The following is a 7,372-nucleotide window of genomic DNA, read 5'->3' as shown; positions in this document are numbered from 1 at the left end:
GAAAAGGGTAACTTTTTTGTATTCCCCTTTCTCGCATTCTCGTGTAGATATTCTGTAACAGGGTATAGTAAATGGATTGAATAAATATACAATTCTATTAGGACTTACATTTTATCATCAAATGAATATTCATCATCTAAAATGTCTGCCTCTAATTCAGCAACTTTATCCTTTTTACGTTTCTCCAAATGCTTTCGACGTGAATGGATGTGCAGCTGTGGCAGAATTTTGTCTCCACCTTCATAACCAAGCTGTAGTCGTTTTGCAGCCTCTTCGATAGCTTTACGACTATAGCTGGATTCCAATACTTTCCTGGTTTTACACTCATCTCGCTTCTTCAATCAAGCCCAAAAATACACAAAACGTCTGGCAAATAGTGTTTAGATATGTTAAAATTAGAGTTGACCGATAAGAACGATACATTTATTGTTAAGAAATTTTTAGTTAAATAAATCACTCATTAAAATAAAAGACAGTTACACAAAACATCCTCTTAATTTTGTATGAAAAACTATAGAACAGCATTTCCGCTGTTCGCTCACGGATCAACTGTGACGTAGATGCGCAGATTGAAGCAATTTTGAACTAGTGAATGCGCAATCTGGATAGTTGATTTGTGCGGTGCACCAACTACCCTACTAGACAGGTACTTGTTACCTAATCAATTACTTTATCGTCACCGATACCTTGGTCACCAATTATCGTCTTAATCACTTTTACATTGATGTCGTGAAAAAATTAACGCACGCGCTCTCTCAAGAGTGTTCGTGTGACTCGCTTTCTCGCTCTTACCTATTGTGTTTTCGACATTCCTTCTCGCTCGATGTTATTTACTTGTTGAAGTTACTTCATTAGGTATGTTTTCGTTATCGCTAACCAAAACATATGCAACAACAACCACACGGGTAACTGGCTTGCCGGTTACCCCCACTGGTTACCTTCTGCCAATTCGCTTTTTCCATGAATGAAAGGCGTCCTTTTTGTTTAAATAATATTTAGTTAACAAATAATTCATATTTATAATGGTTTTTACAATTTAAGTTATTTCCTTATGACCTTAATAAACTTAACATATAAATAAATAAATAAAATATTGATATGTACAAGCTACATAAATACTTTAACGTCCATCCATAGTCGTGCCCATTTTGCAACCTTGTTTCGAAGCTCAGAGTGATGCTGCCCAATTTTTCCTGTGCTGGTGTTGTTCAACATCAGTTTGCAGATCAATATGAGTTTTGTAGGTAAAATACCGGAATATAGGCAGCCCCAATTCGTGCTTTCAAAGTCGATTCACAGGTGATGTTGAGCATTTGGCTGGGGCCTTTACCTCAGCGGGTTAGGGGGTCAGAATATTCCCGCGGTAGGTATGCCTGTCGTAAGAGGCGACTAAAATACCAGATTCAAGGGGCTGTGTAGCGCAGCCCTTCAGGTTGCCAACGCAATATACAGCTTCTCCAAACCCAATTGTCAACCTCACCTATCCGCGGCGAATTCTGTTTCACTAACAGACGAGGCTCTGGCGACCCCAAGCTCCTCATGGAACTTGGGGGTGGGGAGGGAGGGGATGGCCTGAAGGTTTAATGTGGCCACATAAATCGTTCCCAAGATGGTCGGGCTAGCTCCTTAATGGTGCTGTGATACCGGAGCGTACCGGATCTGTATCCGGCAAAGGATCATTACATCGATAACAGTCCCCAAAGCCTTCGGGGAGCAACCTTATCGTTACAACAACAACAACAACAACAAAGCATTTGGCCTTGACCCTTTCCCATAATATGCTTGGTAGGGCCATATATGTGGTAATAAAAAGGCGGAGGGATAGTTGTCGCAGTTTTCCTGTTATTTGAGCAAATGTGTGTTCTTCTTACAGCTACAGATGAAATAATTGGAATATTTCTATGCACACATCGTCAAAATTAAATTACCTAGAATGAAAAAGAAACTAATATCAGTAAAGATAGATTAAAAGCTTTTCATATAACCGGAAAAGTGCTCTATAAATAGGACTCCACGATTAGCTCTTTTCTGAGAGGCCAAAGGCTCAAGGGACTCAATGAGATTTCAGAAAACCAGAATCAGGCCCTTGTAAAGTAACTTTAAGTGAACCTCCACCATGCCAAGGTATCTTCCGATGGCAGGGGTACCCGAAGATACTTCGCTGTTGCATTTATAGAAAGCATAAAATTATAACAAGGGTTAATTGATGTTAGGAAGTAAATTAGGTTAAACAAATAAATGCAAATGACTGTTTAATCCATTATGCGAAGTTGTTGAATGGATGTGCAAATTGAAAAGGGCAAAGTACTGCTAAAATTGCTTTCCCCGAGTAACCAGGGACGAATTGATATGACTACCCGTCATGAGTCTACAGTTTAATGATAATGAAAATATAAGAATCAGTGTTTATGAGTAACATCTTTAAATTAATCTCTTACAACAACTTGATCGGTGGCTATATCGCCATGTAGGTAGTGTGGTGTTCCACCTTGTATAAACATAGGTACTGTATTTGGTCAACCGTGCAAATTGACATTAGCAGTAACATTATTTACATAAACATTGCTTGGTATTTGTGCAGACATCAATATAGCATACATTGGTCCAGTTCGGTGTGCACCAGCCATTGGTACAAACACTTTTGAATGCATATCTTTAATATAGATTGGATGTCCAGCAGTGCTCCGGTTGTGCTAATATGTAATGGGCTGCTCCCTTAATTGGTACGGCTGTATAAGTATGGGCGGGTGCAATGTATTACTAGTCTGCCCGAGATCGTATGGTACATAGATGGCTCGAAGACGCCAGAGGGGATAGGAGCCAGAGTTTTCAGACCCAGAGCCAAAATATCAGTACCTCTAAAAGCACATCCGAGCATTTTTCAAGCGAAATTATTCGCCATAAGTTAGTGTGCTAAGCTAAACCTTCAGCGCTGATACCCCAATGAAACAATTGCCATACTCAGTCAGGCCCCACTAAAGGCAATTTCGGCGTTCGAAATAACGTCAGCACTGGTCCTTGAGTGCGTAGAAAAGCTGAATCAATTAGGAGCACACAACGTAGTACTGTTGCCCTGGGTCCCAGGCCACAGGGGAGTAGAGGGCAATGAGCAGGCGGACTCAGTGTTTAATTTGATGCGTCCCTCCGACAAATTGTCATCCTCCCAGCAGATCCTTGCAGCGGGTCTGCGACATACTCTCCTCTTCCGGGAGGGTATCGACCCCAATCCGGGTCCTTCTCCTTACCCCGGTCCTAAGAAATGGGTTTGCTGCGTTTGCCGGGACGCACTCTCTCTAGGGAAACGCGGGTCACTCTAGCTCAACTTCGATCTGGATACCGTAGCAGGTTAAACTCTTACCTATCCAGAATCAACCCCGACATACAAAACATTGTCCTGCTTGTAATGTGTCCCCACATGACACCAACCATCTCTTTAGCTGTATTGTGGAACCAACGCCTCTAACACTCCTCTCATTATGGTCCACCCCTGTTGAAACAGAAAGTTTCCTTGGACTCCCGTTAGAGGACATTGATGACAATTTGTGATCAGTCGCACCTATTGGATGGAGCGAAGCACTGCTACAACAACAACAGCAGGCGGACAACCCGGAAAGAGGGGCAGCAGCTGCATGACCCATCGATCCCCAGCCGTTTCTGTCAGTTGGCTCACAGGGGCATTTATTAGTAGAAGGGAGGGAAAAGAGAGAAGAACACTGGCGCAATATGCCAGGCCTGAGACAATCTAAGTTACTGTTAGGGGGTTACAGCACAACTCGATATAGGGTATTAATAGGCCTCTCGAAAGATAACCTAAGAATCCCAACGGCTATTCTTACAGGACACTGTAGACTGAACAGCCACATGCAAAAGCTGGGTATAATATCGAACAACAATGCCGATTTTGTGATCGATCATCAGACGGCGGACCATATCCTCCAGAGCATTCCCACATTTAATCCCTCAAGCCAAGAACACTGATCGGGTTCATAAAGGAATTCGGCTAGGATGAGGTGCTGTGAAGATGTGCAAGTCACTGTGAAATCCTCAATAAATTAACTATCTATCTACGTTCCGGTAACAAGCACCATTGAGGTACTAGCCCGACCATATTAGGAACTATTGATATGACTACATTAAACCTTATAGGGATTGAATATTAATAATGACCGCAATGTGAAAGTCTGCTAAAATTTACCATTCTCCATGGAATGCTCGATATATAACTTTCCACGTTTTGAATCAGTGACGAAAAGAGCAAAATTTACTAAAATTTTAACTGGCTGTGGGTAATAAGGTGTTGATGTCCTCTCTTAACGCAATGTAATGACAACTGCGACGCAGGGAAAATGCCAAAAATCTTGTAAATCTACTGATCATAATTAACTAATTCCTCCATTTCTATGCAGTGCTATGCTTACATACATATGTATTTTGCTCTCCACACGCTAATTAAAAAAATCAATTGGTATTTACATGAACTTCCAACTCTGTGGTATTTGCATTCCTCAGTTGATTATCAACAAAAGCATGACAAATTATCACTAACAAATTCATACATGTTGTTTATATATTTAATATGGTAGGCAATTTACTTATCCTTTCTGGTGCGATGATTCCTGGACAATCGGGCCTGACTAGACGCGATTTTTTTTGCCTTAAGAGAGCGTGCTTAACGCGAACCATATCATGTTATGGCACACCTTTGCTGATGCAAACAATCAAAGAAATTTCTGCTTCTAATGCTTCTAGGATAGCAGCAGCAGCTCCCGGTGGCACCACGTAAATAACAGTTGTATTCGAATCAGTTGTCTTTTTTGCTCCGGCTACCTATTCAATTTTAATTCACATTACATTATCTACTATTGCAATTTTTAATCAATACAAAACAATATAAATTACCGAAGCAAATACTGGCAAACCAAGATGCGTAGTTCCACCCTTTTTTAGCGAAATACTTCCAACCAGTTTGGTACCGTATTCCAAAGCATGTTGGTTGTGTTGTGTAATGTAGATTGTTTACCGGTAAATCCTTGGCAAATGACACGTGAATCTGCTTTTAATTGTAGGTTTTCCTTGGTTTTGGCATATTCTGAGCTGAATCGCACATCGGCAGTAATGCTATCTATTAGAATAATATAAAATTTTTTTTATTATTAAAAAATGCGCATACGTCTGAATGGAAAGCAGAAAGAACATAATTTTGTTGTTGTTGTAGCGATAAGGACACTCCCCGTTATCGACTTTGCTGGTGATACCCGATCTGCATCCGGCAAAGGACCATTACATCGATAACACTACCCAAAGCCTTCGGGGAGCAACCTTATCGCTACAACAACAACAACAAAAACAACAACAACCTAATTTTACAAGACGGTGCACCACCTAATTCCCTCCATCGGGTTAGGGGTCAGAATATACCCGCGGTAGGTATACCTGTCGTAAAAGGCGACTAAAATACCAGATTCAAGGGACTGTGTAGCGCAACCCTTCAGGTTGCCAGCGCAATATACAGCTTCTCCAAACTCAATTGCCAGCCTCACCTATCCTCGTGGAACTTGGGCTGGGGGGGAGGGATGGCCTGAAGGTTTAACGTGGCCATATAAATCGTTCCCAAGATGGTCGGGCTAGCACTTTAATGGTGCTGTGTTACCGGAGCGTACCGGATCTGTATCCGGCAAAGGGCCATCACATCGATAACACTTCCCAAAGCCTTTGGCGAGAAACCTTATCGCTACAACAACAACAACAGCAACCTAATTTTTATCAAAAATTATCAAAGGTGGAATCAAAAGAAGCGCCTCGAGCTCCGTTTTTAGAATCCGAAAACGAAAATATAAATTTTTATTTCTCTCAAAATATAATAATTTTAATAATTTTTAAATTAGGTGGTGCACCGTCTTGTAAAACGTTACCCTTAATATTATTTTGGGCGATGGCCGCCAACGCAAAAGGGTGTTCTGTGCAACAAAATTTAAAATTTCCGCTTTCGAATTCTAAAAATTAAGCTCGATACGCTCCTTTTGATACCACTTTTGTTTAGGTTTTTCACTGTCTTGTAAAACGTTACCTTTTCTTGGTTTCGGAAATCGAATCTTCCAATTCCAATTGATGGCAAGAGGACTTGGTTGCCTCTAGTTAAAGCGCCATGTTAATTTAGAAGTGCCTAAACAGCTAACGCATGTCACAACTTAAGAGCCCGTAGCACACAATTTTTTTTTTTTTACACAATTATATTTTTGGCAGCGATTTAGTATAGCACCCCCCGAGTTCGGGGTTTAACTTGGTATCAAATGAAAGAGGGAGTTCTCCCGATAACAAATATGGTAATAGTCTAGTTGAGGGGTCGACTGCTAATACGCTGCCAAAAATATCGAGAGAAGTGTCAAACGACGCGTCTTGACATCAGTATTAATAATCCGAAGGCGAAAAACTCGTTCAAAAGATATTAACGAAAAACCGAAAAAAAGACCCGCGGGTACTTCCGAACCCGGGGGTGGGATCCATAGTATTTTTGCGCAGAACACTTTTCTGCATTGGCGGCCTTCGGCCGCGCTTATAAAAAATAACCCTGGGCTACGCCACGGTGAAGCACAATTTTTTTGGGGGTACTAACACAACAACAGCCACATGAAAATCGCCAATTTCAACTGCAAATATCTCCGGACAGAGACAAAATTTTTCTTTTCCGGATTATTGTTCTCGAGATTAATACGCGTCTTTTGACACTTCTCTCGATATTTTTGGCAGCGATTTAGTTTAGCACCCCCCGAGTTCGGGGTTTAACTTGTTATCAACTGAAAGAGGGAGTTCTCCCGATCACAAATATATATATTTTAAAGTGCGCAAACTTATAATTTAAAAGTTGTTTGTTGTTAAAGTTTGCAAATTTCTATACAACCTTTACATGTGTATACGTATATATATTTTATGACATTACAAATCTGTGCTGCCAAATCCAAAAAACGGAACAAAAGCAGAATCGAACAATAACTCATAAAAATACCTTTCATCTGATGTATATATATCTTTAACTTTTCTAGTCTTTATTTACCAAAATTTGAAAAAGCTATTTTTTGCATTCGGGAACGAGCTGATATTACCTTATAACTCTTATGTTTATTGTTATGTTAGCCGATCCAATACCGGCTGCGCCATGCACAGTAATTCTGCGTAGAACACCTTTCTGCATAGGCGGCCTTCAGCCGCGCTTATAAAAAATAACCCCTATATTTTTTATAAGCGCGGCCGAAGGCCGCCTACGCGGAAAGGTGTTTCAACTTTTCAAAATGAGTAGTAAGAATATATATTTTCCTTTTTCCCTTATTAAGTGAATGGTGGTAAGGTAATATTTATATTTGTTTTTTTTTTTTGT

General features: G+C 40.5%; 1 long non-coding RNA gene across 1 annotated transcript; it reads right to left on the bottom strand.

Annotated features, from left to right (window-relative positions):
* Window positions 1-1,016: 1,016 nt before the first annotated feature.
* LOC137251831 (uncharacterized) lies at window positions 1,017-5,244 on the bottom strand. The gene is made up of 3 exons (XR_010953369.1): window positions 4,900-5,244; window positions 4,593-4,827; window positions 1,017-1,928 (listed from the first exon to the last, which is right to left on the bottom strand). It is a non-coding gene; the product is annotated as an uncharacterized lncRNA (long non-coding RNA).
* Window positions 5,245-7,372: the final 2,128 nt, after the last annotated feature.

The sequence above is a fragment of the Eurosta solidaginis genome, chromosome 5 (genome assembly GCF_040869045.1).
Source record: "Eurosta solidaginis isolate ZX-2024a chromosome 5, ASM4086904v1, whole genome shotgun sequence".
Classification (NCBI taxonomy): domain Eukaryota; kingdom Metazoa; phylum Arthropoda; class Insecta; order Diptera; family Tephritidae; genus Eurosta; species Eurosta solidaginis.
Note: the sequence above shows the minus strand (reverse complement) of the source record. Positions and strands in the feature narration are given on the sequence as shown.